General features: G+C 43.7%; 1 protein-coding gene across 1 annotated transcript in view; it reads right to left on the reverse strand.

Annotated features, from left to right (window-relative positions):
* TINAGL1 (tubulointerstitial nephritis antigen like 1) overlaps positions 1–20,869 on the reverse strand; it is a 48,239-nt gene extending 27,370 nt beyond the window's left edge. Inside the window, exon 1 of the mRNA XM_055255495.2 lies at positions 20,846–20,869. The gene's annotated coding sequence lies outside the window, so the exon portion shown is untranslated. The remainder of the gene's footprint in view (positions 1–20,845) is intronic.
* Between the last annotated feature and the right edge of the window lie 1,576 nt (positions 20,870–22,445).

Consider the following 22,445-nt stretch of genomic DNA (forward strand, 5'->3'; position numbering starts at 1 on the left):
AATGCTAGAAAGAATGAAGAGAATTCAAGTGGCAAATACATGGCAAATCTAAATGAACCCCGAATGTATAAAATGTTAATAATAGTGGTTAAAACGGAATTAAACTGTTGTAAGTTCCTTACATTGTCTTGGAGTAAATGTATTCATTAACTCTAGACTCGAACAAGTTACATGTTCAGATTATAACTTCTAGGTTACTGGATAATGAGCAAAACAGACAGTGTAATTTCCAAATTAGTCGAAGAAAAGCAGAAATTTATTTTGGGTGAGATCTACTAAAAACAACAGAAACAACAAAAATTAATATCAGACAGAATGGACTTTAAGGCGAAAAGTACTATTAGGAATAGAGACGATCACTGTATAATAGTAAATGAGGCTGAGCACAGTGGCTCATGCCTGGAATCCTAGCACTTTGGGAGGCAAAAGTGAGCAGATCCCTTGAGCCCAAGAGTTCGAGACCAGCCTGGGCAACATGGCTAAATCGCATCTCTACAAAAAATACAAAAATTAACTGGGCATGGTGGTGCATGTCTGTAGCCCCAGCTACTCGGGAGGCTGAAGTGGGAGGATCACTGGAGCCCAGGAGATGGAAGCTGCCGTGAGCCATGGATCGTATTACTACACTCCAGCCAGGACAACAGAGTGAGACCCTGTTTCCAAAAACTATAATAATAGTAATAATAATAAATGGATCAAGTCATCAGGAAGACATATCAACTTATATACACCTGAAAATCAATGAGAAAAAAGATAACCAAATCAAATGTTGAACAAAATACTTGAACAGGCATTTAACAAAAAGGAAAACCAAATTATGAATAAACATATGAAAACATCCTCAACATCACTAGTAATCAGAGTGCAAATTAAGACCACAATAAGATGTCACTACATACTCACCATATTGGGATAGTTTACAGTTTTAACCATATCATGTGTTGGAAGTTTCTAGACCTACAGAAAAATGTGACTGTTAAGAGAAAAAATAGATAGTAGTATCAGAACCACAGTGACCCACATACTGGAGTTAGCAGACAAAAAATGTAAGATAACCAATTAATATGTTAAATAAAATAGATGAAAAGATTGGCAAAGTAGATAAAAATAGAGACTGTCAGCAGAGGAAGTGGGATATCTTTCAAAAATAAAATGTTCTAGAACTGAGAAATGCAACATCTGAAATTAAGAATTTATTGAATGTGTTTAGCAGAAGGACAAAGGACAGGGTTAGCAAACGAAGACAGGTCAACAAAAAATATCCAAGCCAGAAACACAGAAAAAAAAAAAAATAGAAGAAGGAACAGAGCATAAGATATGTGGGACACAGTTAGAAGATCTAACATTTGTGTAACTGTACTTCCAGAAGGCAAGAAAAAACTGAGGAAGAAGCAATATTTGAAGTAATATGGCTGATAATTTCCCAAAACTGTTGAAATATATCAACCCTTAAATTTAAGAAGCTTAGTAAATCTAGACAGGATAAAAACAAAGAAAAGCACAAAAACATATCATTGTTAACAGCTGGAAACTAAGACAAAGAGAAAACCTTAAAAGCAGCTAGATAAGCTACGTGATGCCTGCATTTCAACAGACACTATAGAATCCAAAAGGTAATTTTTTAATTTCAGAAAAAAGAAAAAAACAAAAACCCTGCTAACCTAGAATTCTATACTGAAAAAAAAACAAAAAACAAACGTAAGAATTAAGGTAAAACAGGCCAGGCACAGTGGCTCACGCCTGTAATCCCAGCACTTTGGGAGGCCGAGGCGGGCGGATCACGAGGTCAGGAGATCGAGACCATCCTGGCTAACACAGTGAAACCCCATCTGTACTAAAAATACAAAAAAAAAAAAAAAAAAAAAAAAATAGCCAGGCGTGGTGGCATGCACCTGCAGTCCCAGCTACTCGGGAGGCTGAGGCAGGAGAATGGCGTGAACCCTGGAGGTGGAGCTTGCAGTGAGCTGAGATCAGCCACTGCACTCCAGCCTGGGCAACAGGGCAAGACGCTGTCTCAAAAAAAAAAAAAAAAAAAAGGATTAAGGTAAAACAAAGACATTTTTATACAAAGAAAAGGCTGAGAAAGTGCATTGCTAACAAACCTTAATAATGTTACAAGAAATATTAAAGGAAATCTTCATGCTGAAGTAAAATGATCTCAGATGAAAGCACAAACTTTACAAAGCCTGGCGTGGTGGCGCACGCCTGTGATCCCAGCTACTTGTAGGGCTGAGGCTGGAGGATCGCTTGAGGCCAGGAACTCAAGACCAGTCTAAGCAACATAGCAAGAGCTTGGTCGCTTAAAAAAAAAAAATTGTCAGAAAAGTGGGGAGTAATTTTTTTTTTTAAGCACAAATCTTCTGGAAGTAATACAGGGCACCAAAAAGGACAAATATATGGACAAAAAGGAAATAATTAACTAACAAAACAATAATAGGAATGCCTTGTAGGGCTTACACCAGGTAGTAAAATACACAATAATAACACATAGGGTGGAAGGCAGGTAAATGGAGTGGAACAGTTGTAAAGTTCTTGCATTGTTTTCTTTCTCCTTTCTTTCTTTCTTTCTTTTTTTTGAGACACAGTCTTATTGTCAGCCAGGCTGGAGTGCAGTGGCACAATCTCAGCTCACTGCAACTGCCTCCTCCTGGGTTAAAGTGAGCACATCCGGCTAATTTTCATATTTTTAGTAGAGACGGGGTTTCACCCTGTGGGCCAGGCTGGTCTCAAACTCCTGACCTCAAGTGATATGCCTGCCTCAGCCTCCCAAAGTCCAAATTGCTGGGATTACAGGTGTGAGGCACCACACCCGGCCAGTTCTTGCATTGTTAAAACCATGGGAAACATTAATTTAATATGACAATATATCTGTAATAGGTCAAAGATGCATATTTAAATATCTAGAGTTAAAACTTTTTGTAAAAATGTATGAATAGAACCTAATAGAGGAAAAACTGAAATAGTGAAACAACTTGATTATCCAAAAGAAGAAAATAATGAAGGAATAAATGAACAAAGAACAAATGAGACAGAAAAACAAATAGCAAGATGGTAGCTCTAAATCCAACTATATCCGTAATTACATTAAATGTACATGATGTAAACAAACAGAAAGACACATATTGTTAGAACGGATTTTTTTTAAAACCCCAATTACGTTTTATTTTTAAGCAACACAATTTTAATGTAAAAACACAGAAAGGTGAAACAAAAAGATGAAAAAGTATATACCATTCAAATACTAATTTTTAATAAGTTGGTATTACTATATTAATATCAGATAAAATAGGCTTAAGACAAACAGTATAACTAGAGGTGAGATGGACATTAAATAATGATAACAGATCTTTCCAACAGGAAAATATAACAATTCTAAACTTCTGTGCACCAAATAACACAGCTTAAAAATATAGAAAGTAAGAATTATTGAGACTGAAAGGAAAAATAGACAAATGTGCAGCCACCGCTGGAGATTTTAACACACTTTTTTTTTTTGAGACGGAGTCTTGCCCTGTCGCCCAGGCTGGAGTGCAGTGGCAGTGGTGCAGTCTCAGCATACTGCAACCTCCGTTTCCTGGGTTCAAATGATTCTCCTGCCTCAGCCTCCCGAGTAGCTGGGATTACAGGTGCCCGCCACCACGCCCAGCTAATTGTTGTATTTTTAGTAGAGACAGAGTTTCACCATGTTGGCCAGGCTGGTTTAACACACTTTTTTAAAGAAACTCAAAACAAAAAATCAGTGAGGAAATGGGTTATTTGAATAAAGTGGTTAGCCAACTTAACTCAATTGACATATATAGAATATATACGGAGAATACACATAATTTTCAAGTTCATATGAATGATTTACAAAAATTGACCCTATGCTGGGCCATAAAGCAAGTTTCAACAAATTCCAAAGGATTGAAATCATACAGACTATGTTACTGATCACAATTAAACCAGAAAACAATAAAAGAGAGATGCTAAAAAATCACTAAATGCTTGGAAATTAAGGAACATACTGCTAAATAATCCACAAGTCAATGAAGTCAGAACAGAAATTAGAAAATGTATTGAATTGAATAAGACAAAATATATTAAAATGTATGAATACAGCTAAAACAGAGCTTGTAGGAATTGTTTAGGTTTACATTATATTAGGAAAGAATATTTTAAAAATTAATGAAAAGGCTAAAACAAAGAACAAATTAAACCCAGAGTAGGCAGTAAAAAGGAAGTAATAAAAATAGAAAACAAACAGTAGAGAATAATAAAAAGTCTAAAGGTGGTTCTTTAAAAAGATTAATAAAATAAATACACCTCTAACAAGAATGAAGAGAGAGAAAAACAAATATCACCAATATCGGGATGTACAAGAGAACATCACTTCAGATCCTGCACATAAAAAGGATAATAAATATTATGGGCTGGGCACGGTGGCTCATGCCTGTAATCCCATCACTTTGGGAGGCTGAGGTGGGTGGATCACTTGAGGCCAGGAGTTTGAGACCAGCCTGGCCAACATGGTGAAACCCTGTCGCTACTAAAAATGCAAAAATTAGCCGGGTATGGTAGCGCATGCCTGTAATCCCGGCTACTTGGGAGGCTGAGGCAGGAGACTCGCTTGAACCCAGAAGGTGGAGGTTGCAGTGAGTTGAGATCATGCTACTGCACTCCAGCTTGGGCAACAGAGTGAGACTCTGTCTAAAAAAAAAAAAAAGAAAGAAAGGAAAGAGAAGAAATATTATGAACTACTTTACGTCAACAGATTCAACAACCTAGATAAAATGACCAAATTCCTTGAAATAAACAATTTAGTAAAACTAATGCAGAAAGAAATAGGAAATCTAAATAGCCCTGTATCAACAACAACAAAAAATCCTGAACTTGAAGTAAAAAATAAAGTTCTAACAAAGATTACTCCAGTTCAACTCAAATGGCTTTACTGGTAAACACTAGCTAACATTTAAGGAAAGAATAACAACAGTCTTACACAAACTATTTCAGGAAATGAAAGAAGAAAGACTTCCCAACATATTTTGTAAGGCGAGCATAAACTTAATACCGAAATCAGATAAAGACATTACCAAAAAACTACAGACCAATTAACATAGTCACAGAAATTCTTAACAAAATATTAGCAAATTGATTTAGCAACATATAAAAAAGATAAAACCTAATGACAAAGTGAGGTTTATCCCAGAAATATAAGATTGATTTAACATTCACAAATCAATTATTGTGATTCACTATGTTAAAAAAGAGAACTATAAAAATCACAAAATAACCTCAAGCAAATCCAGAAAAAAATTTTACAAAAATTAACACCCATTCTTTATTTCAAAACAAAAACCAAACAACACAGACACACACACACACACACACACACACACAACCTTAGTCATCTAGGAATAGAAGATAACTCTTGATGAAAGGCATTTATAAAAGAATCTACAGCTCACATCATACTTAATGGAGAAACATTGAATAGGTTTTTGTTAAGATTCCCTACGGCAAATATTTTGTTCTTACCACTTCTATTCAACATTGTACTAGAAAGTTCCAGCCAGTTCCATAAAGCAAAAAAAAGCAAGAAAAGGCATAAAGAGTGGGAGGGGTGTGGAGAGAGTAAAACTGTCATTGTTCCATACCACATGATTGCGTACGTGGTGAACCCTATGGGATCTACCCTCTCCACCTCACCGCCCCTCTCCAAAATCCTACTAAAATTAAAACTGAAGTTATCAAGGTCACAGGCTATAAAATTAATAGGTGAAAATCCATTTTTGGTATATTAGTCACAATCAATTGGAAAATGAAATAAAAATACTATTTACAATAGTAAATATAGAGTCAATTTTTTTTTAAACGAAGATGCAAAGTTAATTCAATGGAAGAAGAAAAGCCTTTTAATATATGGTGCTGAAACAACTGGGTATCCATATGGAAAAAAATGAATCTCCATCCCTGTCCTTTTCCGTAGGTAAAAATTAATTTGCCATGGATGATAAACCCAAATGAAGAAAACTAGAACCATGAAGTCTGGGAGAAAATAGATAGAATATCTTTATGACAGAATATCTTTTTAACCTTGGGGTTGGCAAAAGTTCCTTAGAACACAAAAAGCACTATCGGTCAAAGAGGAAAATACACATGTTGGACTTCATCAAAATTGAACATTTCTTCTCTCAAGAGACACGTTTAAGAAAACAAATAGGCAAGACGTGGATTTGGAAAAAATATTTCCACAACACTTGTGTCTAACAAAGGGCTTGTATTCAGAGTATAAAGAGCTAAGGAAGGCCGGGGGCGGTAGCTCATGCCTGTAATCCCAACACTTTGGGAGGCTGAGGTGGGCGGATCACCTGAGGTCAGGAGTTCAAGACCATCCTGGCCAATGCGGTGAAACCCTGTCTCTACTAAAAAATACAAAAATTAGTCATCTGTGGAGGCAGGCTTCTGTAATCCCAGCTACTCGGGAGGCCAAGACAAGAGAATTGCTTGAACCCCAGAGGCAGAGGTTGCAGTGAGTTGAGATTGCACCATTGCACTCTTGCCTAGGCGACAAGATGGAAACTTTTTCTCAAAAAAAATGGACAAAAGATTGTGGTAGGCTTACGTGGGTGGTCCGCAATGAGCTATGCCTCCCAGTACTCATGCTTCTGTATGGTCCCTTCCCACCTTGCCTTTGGGCTCGGACGTGTGATTTATCTTGGCCTGTGGAGCATTAGCCAGCATGATGCAAGAAGATAAACCCTTGCACGTTGTGTATTGTCCTCTTTGAATGCTCTATTTTGGAACCCTGCACCACCGTGTAAAGTGACCAGGCTACCTTGATGGGGGACCACGAGGAGAGAGATACCCGGCCAGCCTCCAGCTGCTTCAGCCATCCCAGCAGAGGCACCAGACGTGTGTGTTAGGCCACCTTGGATGCTAAGTCACTGGAGACACGGACCCTCCACATGATCACAGTCAATATCATGTGGAGCAAAAGACCTGCCCAGATATGGCCAAGTCAGATCGTAGAAGAAGGAGCAAATAAATGGTTTTGTCTTACGTCACTAATTGTCGTGGTGGTGTGTTACACAGTAATAATTTAAATAAGATGTGGAAAACATTTCACAAAAGAAGATACGCAAACAGCCAATAAGCACATTAAAAGGTGTTCAACATCATTAATTATTAGGAAACGTCAAATTAAATTCAAATTAAAACCACAATGAAATAGCACTTCATGCCACTAGAATGGCTAAAATTTTTCTTAAAAAAAGATTAACAATTCTAAATACTGGTGAAGACTTGGAGCAATTGTAACTTTTCTGCATTGCTGGTGGAAGTATACGTAAGTACACCACTCAGAAAACTGTTTAACAGATTCTTAGTAAGTTAAACCTTTATCTGCCTTAGGAACTAGCAATTCTACTCCTAGGTATTTCCCTAAGAAATCTGGGCTGGCTTTTTTACCTGGTTTCACTAACGAATGAATTATAAGAGTAAAAAAGATGGAAAGAGAATCAAAGATAAAACAATATTTAAAGACACATCAAGACAAACAAAAAACAGGCAAAGCAAAGCCATATGTAAACAAAAACCATACCAAAAAAAATACAGCCAAGCGCGGTAGCTCATGCCTGTAATCCCAGCACTTTGGGAGGCTGAGGCAGGAGGACCGCTTGAGCCCAGGAGTTTCAGATCAGCCTGGTGAAATCCCATCTCTACAAAACACACAAAAATCAGCCAGGCGGGGTGGCATGTACCTGTAGCCCCAGCTACTCGGGAGGCTGAGATGGGAGGATCACCTGAACCCTAGGAGGTCGAGGCTGCTGTGACCTGTGATTGAGCCAGTGCACTCCAGCCTAGACAACAGAGTGAAACCCTATCTAAAAAGAAAAAAAAAAGAAAAGCCTAAAAGACACCAATCTTTGGGATTTGAGTATGAGAAATCAGAATTCCAGGGAATTCCAAGAATTCCTAAAAATTACACACTATTCTGTATTTTTCCTAACAGCTTACGTGTTTTGAGAAGATAATGACTGACCATAAAAACAAATAGTGAACATTTTTCTGTGACAGGGATACACTAAAAATGTCAGAGGTTTTCTGTTTAGTGCACGGTTTTTATTATGCAGTAAAGTGCATGGTTTTAATTTATTTTATTATTTTGTTTTAATATACCATGACTCAGTGATGTATTTCAAGAACATGTAAAAATGATGCAGACATTTAATAATAGAAAACATTAAAAGAAGGAGACATTAACTCAAAGTAAACACCAAATAAAAGTTATTTTAAAAATGGAACAATAGTATCACAAATGTTTACTTTTTTTTTTTTTGAGACGGAGTCTCGCTGTCGTCGCCCAGGCTGGAGTGGAATGGCACGATCTTGGCTCACTGCAACCTCTGCCTCCTGGGTTCAAGCGATTCTCCTGCCTCAGCCTCCCAAGTAGCTGGGATTGCAGGCACCTGCCACCACACCCGGCTAATTATTGTATTTTTAGTAGGGATGGGGTTTCACCATGTTAGCTATGCTGGTCTTGAACTCCTGACCTCAGGTGATCCACCCGCCCTGGCCTCCCAAAGTGCTGGGATTACAGACATGAGCCACTGCACCTGGCCAAATGTAACTATTTAAGTCACTCTTTTTTGAACATCTATCAGAAAAAAAGTGTTATTCTTACAATGAAAATTTAAAACACTCAAAGTATTAACTGCCCTATCCAATAGTCTTGATCTTTGTTCTTATGACAAATAATTCAAACATAGGAAATTTTATTTCATTTTGCATTGATGTTAGTTGAATTCATAAGATTGTGTCTAATCACATCTTCAGGTTGGGTATGAGGGTACATGTTGCTTCATATAACTTTCTGTCTCTCTTTCTCTTTTTTTTTTTTTTTTTTTTTTTGAGACAGGGTCATGCTGTTACCCAGGCTGGAGTGCAGTAGAGCAATCATGGCTCCCCCCAACCTCTGAACTCTCAGGATCACGATGTTCCTGCCTCAGCCTCCTGAGTAGCTGGGATTACAGGCATGCGCGACTATGCTGCGCTAATTTTTTCTTATTTTTTGTACAAATGGGGTCTCACTATGTTGTCCAGGCTTAACTTTCTCCTTTTTAAGGATGAAAATATTTTGCATTACAAAGAACCATAGCCTATAGCAAATATTCACACACTGGAAAATACCAGCTAATTGGAAGCATTTGAGTACCATGGGAATTGCTAATGGACTTACTGAATCATAGACTTATTTTACTTCCACACCTTATTTCTTGAACACTACTCGTAGGGTTTGAACAAAGCATACTCATATCTATAAACTTATAAATAGTCACTTTATTTGCAAGAATGACTCACCACTAGCAGCAGACAGGGCCATCAACAGGCTCATAACATGGGGACAGCTGCAAGCAAGACTGACTCTGTCCTGACCCACCTTCCCTGTCCCAGGTCCGAGAAGTGTTGACTTTGACCTTTGACACTGCATGCCACTGTTTTCTGCTCTAGCCTTTCACACAGCGTCAGTGGCTTCCTTCAAACCAGTAACAGCTCTATGTTGATGGTTAAGTTTTAATTTTCACAAGAGAATAATAATAGTTTTTCCTGCCACCGGAGGTTGGTGTTGCACAAGCTGAGAGAGGAGAGAATTTCAAGGAGGGAGTGGTCAGCTGTCTGGGGACTGGGAGGAGGCTGTGGGCTGACTGACAGGCCAGTGGCCTGGCCCTCTGAGAGAACGTTCTACACGGATCTACACGGATCGCTCCACATTCTTCACGGGTAGTTGTGTGTTGAGGTGTGGGCTCCACCTCCCTGGCCGCCTGTGTTCCTGGAACCCGCCCAAACCTTTCAGCCTCTCAGGGCCTTTGTGACGCTGTTTCCTCTTCCTAGGGCGTCTTTCCCTGTCCCTCTCACCCTCAGGTCTTCCCTCCACTGGCAACTCCTGACCACCGTCTCCAGTCGCTGTCTCCTTGTTCCTTCCCGGCACCCATCGCCATCTTTCGTCCTCTCACTGATGTACTTGTTGATGGTGTGTCCCTCCCTCCCGCTCCCCCACAGGGCATGTCAGCTATACAGAGACTCTGCTGTCTCATTCCCTGCAGAGCCCCAGAACCTAGCACATAGTAGGTTTCCAAGAAATATTTATTGAATGAATAAACAACTGAATAGATGGGGTAGGCAAGTGCAGGTGAAAGCTTAAAGTCGCCTCTCTGGACCTCTATTTCCTGGTTTGTCTGATTTGTCAAAGAGATAAGAGCTCCCATCCTCGCCTTTGAACCAGGCATGGTTAGACCAGACCGTGAGCAAATCCCACGTGGGTGCAACACTGAGAATGGCCAGTGGGTGGCAGTAAGTCACTGTGGTCGAACTGGGACAAAGCCTGGCCCAATCAGGGCGCGAAATACCTAAAGTTTAATCCACCGAAGTTTATTTCCACCACTAGGCATGCAAGTCTTTCTTAAACACAGCACGCGTGCCCCTGCTATCCTGAATGCAGAACAATGAACCTCCATTTGGATTCAAATCCCAACTCTGCCACCAACTGCTAGGTGGCCAGGGTAAACGGCCTCTGTAAAGTGGGAGCATTATGAGCGCGCAGTGGGTGACGGATATGGAAGGACAGCATGCCGGGGCAGGGCGAGGATCCGAGGACTGCAGGCAGCTGGCCGTAGATGGAGCCTGGGCCTGCGGGGAGCCCACGGCCACCTCATACTCCAAGCCACGCCCCATACCCCCATTGGCTCTTCCCCAAAGCCCTCCACCCATTCTGCTCCTGCACCCACGCAGCTGCATGTGGCTGAGGACAAGGTACATCAGATGACTGGCCTCACTCCAAGGTGACCCCACAAACCTGGTATGGGCCCCTGTGCTTCCGGCAACCCAACCAGGCTTCACCAGCCCATTAACTCTCCCGCCCCCATCCCTCTTCTCCTCGAGTCATCACCAAGACCCCCTCCTGCCCCCTGGCTATTGGCTGTGACCTTGGTTCTTATCTCACTGAGAAAAGAGAATCAGACGAAAATGCCGCATTCTCAGGATGCCAAATCTTCCACCAACCAGCACCACCCAGGTACCATAGAGGCATCCACTGAGGGCACATCCTTCCTCATGCACAGGGTGCCAAGCCCTCTCACCACCCTGGGTTTTGCCCTGGCAATTCTCACCTTTCTCTTTGGCATTTTTTTTTTTTTTTTTGAGATGAAGTCTCAATTTGTTGCCCAGGCTGGAGTGCAGTGGCACAATCTCAGCTCACTGCAACCTCCACCTCCCGGGTTCAAGCGATTCTGTCACCTCAGCCTCCCGAGTAGCTGGGACTACCAGTGCCCGCCACCAAATCCGGCTAATTTTTTTTTTAATTTTTTAGTAGAGGCGGGGTTTCACCATGTTGGCCAGGCTGGTCTTGAATTCCTGTCCTCAAATGATCCACCCACCTCGGCCTCCCAAAGTGCTGAGATTACAGGCATGAGCCACCACACCCGGCCTCTCTTCTGCGTCTTAATTACTTTTCCCTCTATGGGTCATACCCATCAGCCTAAAAACAATTCTCTCATTCAGAATAAACTCTCCCTTGACCCTACGTTCCCTCCCTCTAGCTGCACTCCCGTGTGTCTGCCCTCTTTTACAGCACAACTGTCTGGGAGAGGGGCCCATGCTCCACCCATTCCCACTGGGCCCCACTGCAGTCCACCTGCCCTTGCCACTGAAACCCTCAGGTTAAGATCACCAGTGACCTCGGTTCTTCCCAATTCCATTCTCAGCCCTCAGCCCACCTCTCGGCAGCATCTGACAGTTGAGCGTGTTCCCTCCTTACAACATTTCTTCTCTTAGTTTCTGTGACTTTGTCTCTTCTCTATCCGTGGTCACTTCCCAGCTGTCTCATTGGCCCAGGGAATATAAAGTCCACCCAATGCCAATCATTCCCACGTGTGTATCTCTCATCCTGACCTCTCCCTGGAAACCAGATTCTTCCATCTGGCCCCAGTTGGAGGTCTGATAGGCTACTCAAACTTAACTTGAACTCTTGATTTTAATCCCACCTAAACTGCTTCTCCCCCAGTGTCCCTGTCTGTGTAATGGCAGTTCTGGCCCCAAATCCTGAAGTTGCCCTTGACACCCCATATCTGATTCTGCAGCAAATTCTCTGGGTCCAACCTTTAAAATCTGTGCTGAACCTGACTGCTCTCACCATCTGCACCACAAACAGCCTACTCCATGCCCCCTTATTTTTGCCAGGAGTGACATATGTGGCATAGCCTCCTCCCTGGTCCTGCCACATTCTCTCTGTCTCTGTTGCATGCACCGCATTCACCTGCTTAGAATAAAGTTCAAGTCCCGACACAACAAGGCTTGACGGGAATAGTGGGGACCCTTCTCCTGCCTCATCTCCTTACACTTCCCTCTGACTCACTCTGCTCACCCACTCAGGACTCCTTGACCCGCCCCCTCTTTTTTGGTACAGTCTCCATTCCAGCCATGGAACTTGCTGTTTCAATGCCTATAGCTGCGACCCAGCCAACCGCACAGCCCCTCCCACTTCCCTTTAAGTCTCTTCTCTTCAGAGAAGCTTCCCTGACCCCTCCACCTAAAGTAGCCCCACCCTCTACCATTCACTATCCCCTCATCCTGTTTAATTTCTCTTCACAGCACCAATGCTTCCATTTCGTCATTTCTTTATATGTTTTTTATGCCGTCTTCTCCCAACTGGAAGGTAAGTTGCACACGTGTGGGTTCTCACCCATCTTGTTCACCATGTGTTACCTGTGTCTGCAACAGTGCCAGGAAGACTAGGACCTCACACTTTTATTGAGTAGATGGATGGATGGATGAATAGATGCATGCATGGGTGGAAGGATGGATGGATGCATGCATGCATGCATGCATGCATGCATAGATGAATGGATGGATGGGTGGATGCATGGATACATGGATGGATGGATGGATGCATGCATGCATGGGTGGAAGGATGGATGGAGGCATGTATGCATGCATGCATAGATGAATGGATGGATGGGTGGATGCATGGATACATGGATGGATGCATGCATGCATGCATAGATGGATGGATGGATGGGTGGATGCATGCATGGGTGGAAGGATGGATGGATGCATGCATGCATGCATGCATAGATGAATGGATGGATGGGTGGATGCATGGATACATGGATGGATGGATGGATGGATGCATGCATGCATGCATAGATGGATGGATGGATGCATGGATACATGGATGAATGAATGGATGCATGGATGGATGGATAGATGGATGGATGGATGCATGCATGGATGGACTGATGGATGCATGGATGTATGTATGCATGGATGGATGGATGCTTGGATGGATAAATGGATTCATGGATGGATAAATGGATGCATGGATGGATAGATGGGTGGATGCATGGATGGATGGATGAATGGATGAATGGATGGATGCATGCATGCATGCATGCATGCATGCAAAGATGAATTGATGATGCATGGATCCACGGACGGATGAATGGATGTATGTATGGATGAGTAAATGGATGGATGGATGGATGGATGGATGGATGGATGCATGGATGGATGGATGCATGCATGGATGGATGGATGGGTGGATGGATGCATGGGTGGATGGATGGATGCATGGGTGGATGGATGGATGCATGGATGGATAAATGGATGCATGGATGGATGGATGGGTGGATGGATGCATGGGTGGATGGATGGATGCATGGACTGATGTATGGATGGATGGATTGATGGATGCATGGATGGATGGATGCATGCATGCATGCATAGATTAATGGATGGATGCATGGATGGATAAATGGATGCATGGATGGATGGATGGGTGGATGGATGCATGGGTGGATGGATGGATACATGGATTGATGGATGCATGAATGGATGGATGCATGCATGCATGCACAGATGAATGGATGGATGGATAAATGGATGCACGGATGGATGGATTAATGGATGCATGGATGGATGGGTGGATGCATGCATGGATAGATGGATGGATGGATACCCACAATCTCATAAGACAGTACCCATAGGGCAAACAAAACACCAGAATCTCTTGCATCTGAATAAAATGTTATGTTTTCCCTAAGGTCCACCCATATCTGTACTTCCAAACACTTCTGAGGGGTAAGGGTGGATGTTTTTACTTCTAATTTGCAGGCTTTGGGAGGATACAGATGAGTAACACATTGACTTGAAGGCCCCTCTGGCTTCTATGGGTGGCATCTGCAGTTCACCCCTGCTCCTAAGATGTCTGAGGGAGAAATCTCTTCAGCCCAAGGGTGCTGGATGATTCCTTCTGGCCTTGACTGAGCTGAGGAGGTAGCAGCAAGATTGGTGGGGCTGATTCTGGCAGATGGGGAGGATTGTTTGCAGAGGCTGTCATTCAGATAACTCCCTCAGCAGGTGAAGTTTATAAAGGGGACAGGATGGAGGTGGTCTTGGCCTCTAGGTCCCACTGCCCTCCCCGCACTGCAGGGATGTGGCTGGTCATCCTAATGTGCACCTACCCCCATCTCTGACAATGTCCATCCTTGTAGGGCACATTCTCTTTCTGAGCTCAGAACTCCCCAAATAGTGGTTTTGAAGTTTTAAAGTGCCTGGGAGACATGCCGTAGCATCTGCTCTATTTTAGAGTTGGCTGGATCCACACCTCATTCATCACACCTTTCAACCTGGGGGCTTCTCAAGGCCAAGGTGAGTTCTGAGGCACACCCTGTGCCTGGCCCATTGGCTATGGTCAGATGCTGTGTGTGCTCTCTGAGGACAGCCAGACCGTGGGGCAGGGGCGGCCTCTGAGGGTCAGGCCAGGATCAGGGCCAGCCAGAGGCAGGGCCCTGGACATGGACTGACGTTCAGCAAGGATTTGCATTATCTGTATTAATCCTCTCAACAACCCTGCAAGAGGGATACTCATATCATCCTTACTTCATGGGGGGGAAACTGAGGCTCTGACCACACTGCTAGTATGTGGCAGAGCCTGGATTTATTCCAAAAGCCAGAGCTCTCCCCACTAGGGCAGGCATCTATAGTTCATCCAAACCCTTTTCTAGAACAACGCAGGGGCCACTAACTGAATGAAATGAGGACGTGTAGGCGCCCATGGAGGGGAAGACCAGACAACCGCCTATGTTCAGCTTGGGCGGCTGTACTTCCTTCAAGAAGAGCCTGTCAAAGGTGTTGCACATGGGGCCATAGAGGGTGCAAGGCAAGAGGGGTGGCACAGAGCAGAACTCCTGCAGAACCCCCTGCCTGGGCACAAGTGGGGAAACAGCAGTGAGATCACAATACTTCAAACATTTTTATTATTGGCCAGGCGCGGTGGCTCACACCTGTAATCCCAACACTTTGGGAGGCCGAGGCAGGCGGATGACTTGAGGTCAGGAGTTCGAGACCATTTCTCTACTAAAAATACAAAAATTAGCCGAGTGTGGTGGTGGGTGCCTGTAATCCCAGCTACTCGGGAGGCTGAGGCACAAGAATCTCTTGAACCCAGGAGGCAGAGGTTGCAGTCAGCCAAGATCACACCACTGCACTCCAGCCTGGGCGACAGAGAGAGACTCCATTTCAGAAAAAAAAACAACAACTTTTTTTCCATTGTTATTATGTCTGCGTTGGTGATCTATAATCAGAGATCTTGGATGTTACTACTGTAAAAGTTTGGGGGTGCCATAAACCACACCCATACAAGATGGCAAACTTAATAAATACTGCGTGTGTTCTGACTGCTCCACTGACCAGCTATTCCCCCATCACTCTCATCCTGAGGCCTCCCTGTTCCCAAAGATACAGCGATATTGAAATTAGGTCAATAAATAACCCTACAATGGCCTCGATGTGTTCAAATGAAAGGAGGAATTGCATGTCTCTCATTTTAAATCAAAAGCTAGAATTGATTAAGCTTAGCAAGGAAGACCTATCGAAAGCCGAGGCAGGCCGAAAGCTAGCTCCCTCGCACCAGTTAGCCAAGTTGAGAATGCAAAGGAAAAGTCCTTGAGGGAAATTGAAAGTGCCGCTCCAGTGAACATGTAAGTGGTAAGAAGGCAAAACAGGCTTATTGCTGATATGGAGAAAGTTTGAGTGGTCTGGATAGAAGATCAAATTAACCACAGCATTCCCTTAAGCCAAAGCTTAATCCAGAGCAACGCCCTAACTCTCGTCAATTCTATGAAGGCTGAGAGAGGTGAGGAAACTTCAGAAGAAAAGTTGGAAGCTAGCAGGGGTTGGTTCATGAGGTTTAATGAAAGAAGGCGTCTGCATAACTTAAAAGTGCAAGTGAAGCAGTAAATGCTGGTATAAAAGTTGCAGCACGTCATCCAGAAGATCTAGCTAAGATCATTGATGAAGGTTGCTACACTAAACAATAGATTTTCCGTGTAGGCAAAACAGCCTTCTATTAGAAGAGGTTGCTATCTAGAACTTTCACCATTAGAGAGAAGTCAACGCCTGGCTTCAAAGCTTCAAAGAACTAAATGGCCCTCTTGTTAGGGGCTAATGTAGTTGGTGACTTTAAGTGGAAGCCAATGGTATTTTATTGTTCCAAAAATCCTAGGCCCTTAAGAATTATGCTAAATCCACTCTGCCTGTGCTGTATAAATGCAACAACAAAGCCTGATGACAGCACATCTGTTTACAGCATGGTTGACTGAATATCTTATGTCCACTGTTGAGACCTACTACTCAGAAAAAAAAAGATTCCCTTAAAAATATTACAGCTCATTGACAATGCACCTGGTTACTCAAGAGCCCTGATGGAGATGTACAAAGAGATTAAGTTGTTTTCATGCCTGCTAACACAACATCCTTTCTGCAGCCCATGGATTAAGGAGTCATTTCAACTTTCAAGTCTTATTATTTAAGAAATACAATTTGTAAGGCTAGCTGCTACAGAGAGATCCTCCGACGGATCTGGGCAAAGCCAATTGGAAACATTCTAGAAAGGAGTCACCATTCTTGTGCCATTAAGAACATTTGTGATTCCTGGGAAGAGGTCAAAATATCAAGATTAACAGGAGTTTAAAAGAAGTTGATTTTAACCCTCAAGGATGCCTTTGAAGTGTTAAAGACTTCAGTAGGGGAAGTCACTGCAGATGTTTTGAAAATAGCAAAAGAACTAGAATTAGGAGTGGAACCCAGACAAGTGACTGAATTGCTGCAATCATGCCTGGGCTGGAGGGGCAAAAGGAAAAGTGGTATTTCCCAAGCCAAGTTCGGATGCCACTCTGCAGAAGCTGGAACCACGAAGACATAGCCACTACCTAAGAAGCCACGTGGGACAGAGAGGAGAGGGAGACAAACCCTGGCTTTTTCCTTGTCTTTCCAGTCTCCTGTCAGTGGTCCCCAGCAGCTGCTCTCTGCTGGAAGCCAGTGCTCCTGCAGGATAGAACTAAGTGTTGGGGGCAGAGAGTGGGTCTAGGGGCAACCAGACCCAGGAGGAGCAAAGGCAGTCAGCAAAGGCTTCTCTGAGGTGGGGACATTTAACTCAGCTCTGAAGGATGAGGAGGCATCAGGCAGGTTAGACACCAGGGGAGAGCATTCCAGGCATAGGTAACGGCTAGCAGTGTGAAGCCTCGGAGGCGGGAAAAAGCCTAGCATCAGGAGGAACAGAAAGGAGTGTAGTGGATGGAAGAAGGTAGGTGGGAATTTCCTAGGCTCCAAAACTGACGTATGCTACATGTCAAATGTTGTCCTGATATTCCAGATGTGAAAGTGGAGGGGCAGAGTATGGCTTCCAGAACCCAAAGAACCCTTCTGATAAGATGACCTTAATCGCGGATCTGATCTAGACCAAGCTGGATGCTTGGAGACCGAAAGGCTTTCTGTGTCTTACCAGCCTCTGTTTCCTAGCACCTGCACAACCCGGAAAGCTGCTTCTGGCCCATTTCCTAGTCTGTGCATCTGTATCCACCACCCTGCCCCTCCCTCCCTGATATGGTTTGGATGTTTTGCCACCTCCAAATCTCATGTTGAAATGTGACCTCCAACGTTGGAGGTGAGGCCTAGTGGGAGGTGTTTGTGTCATGCGGGTGCACCCCTCATAAATGTCGTGGTGCTGTCCTTGAAGTAATGAGTGAGTTCTCACTCTGTGAGTCCATACGAGATCTGGTTGTTTAGAGGAGCCTGGTGTCCCCTCCTCTGTCTTGCTCCCTCTCTTGCCATGTGATGCCAGCTTCCCCTTTGCCTTCAGCCATGAGTGGAAGCTTCCTGAGTCCTCACCAGAAGCAGATGTTGGCACCATGCTTCTTGTACAGCTTGCAGAACCATAAGCCAAATAAACCTCTTTATAAATCACCCAGTCTCAGGTATTCCTTTGTAGCAATGCAAAACAGACTAATACACTTCCCCTCCAAAGCTTCGGAGGCTCACTTTATAGGAACACTCTTGTACCACCTGGAAAGATGCTCAAACTCTGCTTCCTTTTGTTTGTCAGAGTCAGGTTCCAAGGTGAACCAGCTCAACTGCTGAGGCCTCAAAACACACAGGAAATAAAAGGAGAAGAAGAAAACCAAAGAATAAAACTGTTTTATCAAAACTCAGTATGTGATTGGAAATAACGCTTTCATAAGTCACTTGGAGAGAGGTGATGCTCAGGTACTAATTTCTCATGGTCCCCCTGGCTTTAGGAGAGGATGGATCCGGTAATCTGCAGGGCTTTTGCTTTGCTGAAGAAATCCTGCATGTCTGGGCAGAGAAACCTTGCTGAGGACAGAAAAGACAGGTCCAGTGCTGTTAGCACAGGCCCAGTCATCTACTCTCCCTCTACATACCACCATCTGAGTGAATGTTGAATAAATACTTCAGGAATAACTATTTATTGCTGGGACAACTGGGTTTCCACATGTGAAAGAATGAATCTGGACTCCTACCTCACACCATATGCAAAAGGTAACTCAAAAGGAACCAAGACCTAAATGTAAGAGCTGAAAGTATAAAACTCTTAGAAGACACCATAAGAGTACGTCATTATGACTTTGGGTTAGGCAGGGGTTTCTTAGATACAGTTTCTTATTTATTTATTTATTGGGGATGGTGTCTCACTCTGCCCCCAGGCAGGAGTACAATGGCTCAATCTCAGCTCGCTGCAACCTCTGACTCCCTGGTTCAAGCGATTCTCCTGCCTCAGCCTCCTGAGTAGCTGGGATTACAGGCACACACCATCACATCCAACTAATTTTTATATTTTTGGTAGAGATGGAGTTTCACCATGTTGTCCAGGATGGTCTCTATCTCCTGACCTTGTGATCTACCCGACTCGGCCTCCCAAAGTGCTGGGATTACAGGCGTGAGCCACCACGCCTGGCTGATATGATTTCTTAAACACCTAAAGAAATGAGGAGATACCGGGTGTGGTGGCTCATGCCTGTAATCCCAGCACTTTGGGAGGCTGAGGCAGGTGGATCACCTGAGGTCGGAAGTTTGAGACCAACCTGACCAACATGGAGAAACCCTGTCTCTACTAAAAATACAAAATTAGCTAGGCATGGTGGTGCATGCCTGTAATCCCAGCTACTTGGGAGGCTGGGGCAGGAGAATCCCTTGAACCCGGGAGGCGGAGGTTGCAGTGAGCCAAGATCATGCCATTGCACTCTAGCCTGGGCAACAAGAAAAAAAAAAAAAAAAAAAAAGAACATTTCAGCTCTACTCTCTTAACAAATTTCAAGTGTACAATATGATATTATTAACCGTAGTTGCTGTGATGTACATTAGCTCTTTATGGCTTATTCTGCGCAGCTGAAAGCTTGTGCCCTTTGACCAATATCTCCCCGTTTCCCCTACTCCCCACCATTCTACTCTTGCTTCCATGAGTTCAACTTTGTTTAGATTCCACATATAAGATCATGCAAAATTTGTCAGAAAAAGAAAAATCTGAAGGAAAAAGTTTAAAAAGCCGCCCAAGATGGTTGCAGCCTGGACATTAAGTAATAGAAAGTAAGCCTATGAACTAAAGCTGAAGTCTCACCTGCACGGCTGGCATTTGTCAAAATATTTCACTGGCATTACTGAGTGTAACTGTGACTATCACATGAAGCACAAAAGCAGGATAGAATCAAATATCCCTCCCCAGACCTTAAGACACCTATGTAATCATTAACTTTTTACCCTATATACATTAACTGCACCTTTGCTTTATCTTATGTATAATGTCACCAAACACCAATCAAAATTGTAAGAACACCACCTTTGCTCCACTGCCCCTTCTCCTGTTTTCTGTTTTTTTTTTCTTTTCTTTTTTTTTTTTTTTTTTTGAGATGGAGTCTCGCTCTGTCGCCCAGGCTGGAGTGCAGTGACATGATCTTGGCTCACTGCAACCTCCACCTCCCGGGTTCACGCCATTCTCCTGCCTCAGCCTCCCGAGTAGCTGGGACTACAGGTGTCCGCCACCATGCCCGGCTAATTTTTTTTGTGTGTGTGTATTTTTAGCAGAGACGGGGTTTCACCATGTTAGCCAGGATGGTCTCGATCTCCTGACCTCATGATCCGCCCGCCTCGGCCTCCCAAAGTGCTGGGATTGCAGGCGTGAGCCACCGCGCCTGGCCGTGCTTCTCCCATTTTCTATGTAGAAAACATATATATACTGTGCCTCACGGAACCCACCACAGGACGCATTCTGGGTTTGTACTGAGTCTGTGTTCCCGGGCTATAGTCCTGAAACTTGTCTCAGAATAAAGTTAACTTTGATTTAAGTTTATAGTGCCTATTCTTTCACTTTTTGGGTCAACAGATAGCATACTCGGCGGAATTCCAGCAGGATCCGCAGACACCCAGAACTCATTCTTGGCACTTGGTGCTTGGTATCAGCACGAACTCATTGTGTTCAAATGGACTCTGGAGGAGCCACTGAGTGGCCGGCGTGAGTTACCTGGAATCCGGAGCTCCCTCTCTTCTGTAGAGGTCCAGATCCACTTTATTCTGAGCTGTTTCCAGGGCCACCAAAAGGAGAAGTAAAGTCTGAGTTTGCTAGATTCTTCGTATGGTTGTTATTGCTTGTTGTTCTTAACTGCTAGAGAGGAAGGAAACGGTCATCCAAGCATTGCCATGGTTAGAGCGGTGGTTTCTTCCATCAGCTGAGTGTTTCTCTTTTTAAAAGCTTTTTTTCTGCGCGGTGGCTCACGCCTGTAATCCTAGCACTTTGGAGGCTGAGGCGGGCGGATCACGAGGTCAGGAGATCCAGACCATCCTGGCTAACACGGTGAAACCCCATCTCTACTAAAAATACAAAAAATTAGCCTGGCGAGGGAGGCTGAGGCAGGAGAATGGCGTGAACCCGGGAGGCGGAGCTTGCAGTGAGCTGAGATCGCGCCACTGCACTCCAGCCTGGGCGACAAAAAAGCTTTTTTGTCTGCAGCAACCCTTTACCTTCTATATGAGGGCAATTGAGATAGAATTGCTCCCTCCAGCCCAAACCTCAGGTATTCTTAGGTGACTAAGAACCTTGTGGAGGTGTTGGAGGAGATTCCTCATGGCTCGCAGCAGTCCCAAAGGGTGTCACCATCAACACTCATATTGCAACAGTTCCTCTAGGAACCTCTCAGAAAGGTTAGTCACCTAGTGCTCGGAATAGCAGCTGCTTCAGCGGCAGAGCTTCTCCTGAGACATGCAAGAGAGCAGACCACCTCGGGGGTAAAAGCCCGAGGAGTGAAGCTCATATGCAACACCCTTTTATTTTTGAGACAGGGTCTCACTCTGTCACTCAGGCTGGAGTGCAGTGGTGTGATCATGGCTCACTGCAGCCTCAACCACCTGGGCCCAAGTGATCCTCCCACCTCAGCCTCCTGAGTAGCTGGAACTACAGGCACACACCACCATGCCCGGCTCATTTCTTTTTTCTTTTTTGTAGAGATAGAGTCTCACTATTTGTAGGTCTTCTTTCAGATTGGCCTTGAACTCCTGGGCTCAAGCACTTCTACCGACTCAGCCTCACGATGTGCTGGGATTACAGGCATGAACCACTGCACCCCAGCCCGCAGCACACTTTTGACCCTGAATACAACCTTAGTTTGCTGCAGACAAGGGAGAAGTGGGGAGAAACAAGGAAAACAAGACATCTAAAGTTGACAGGGTCACCACCTTCCAAGACACCAGTTAGATTTATAATTAAAAGTTATGGTGCCTTATTTTGTAAATTTCTGACTCATTAGACCAACATCACTGAAAATGAAATTAGCTTAACTTGGCCGAAATGGGGCTCATTCAAGATTCTGAAATTGGTTTATTTATATGCACAGTTGGAAGGAGTCAGCTCAAAAATTAAACAGAAAGCATGAGATAGTTATTTCAAATGGTATTTAGATGCTTCTAAAAGAGGGAAAGATAAAATTGCTTCCTCTCAGGAGGTGAACCACAAGATCTTGGAAACTGTTTCTTGACTGGAAACATTGTCTGAAGTCTACCGTCTCACGTCCTCCACCTACCACTCCTTCTACTGTCTCAGAACCCTTGTACCCTTTGCTTTCAGAACT

Source organism: Symphalangus syndactylus, chromosome 12 (genome assembly GCF_028878055.3).
Source record: "Symphalangus syndactylus isolate Jambi chromosome 12, NHGRI_mSymSyn1-v2.1_pri, whole genome shotgun sequence".
Taxonomy (NCBI): Eukaryota; Metazoa; Chordata; class Mammalia; order Primates; family Hylobatidae; genus Symphalangus; species Symphalangus syndactylus.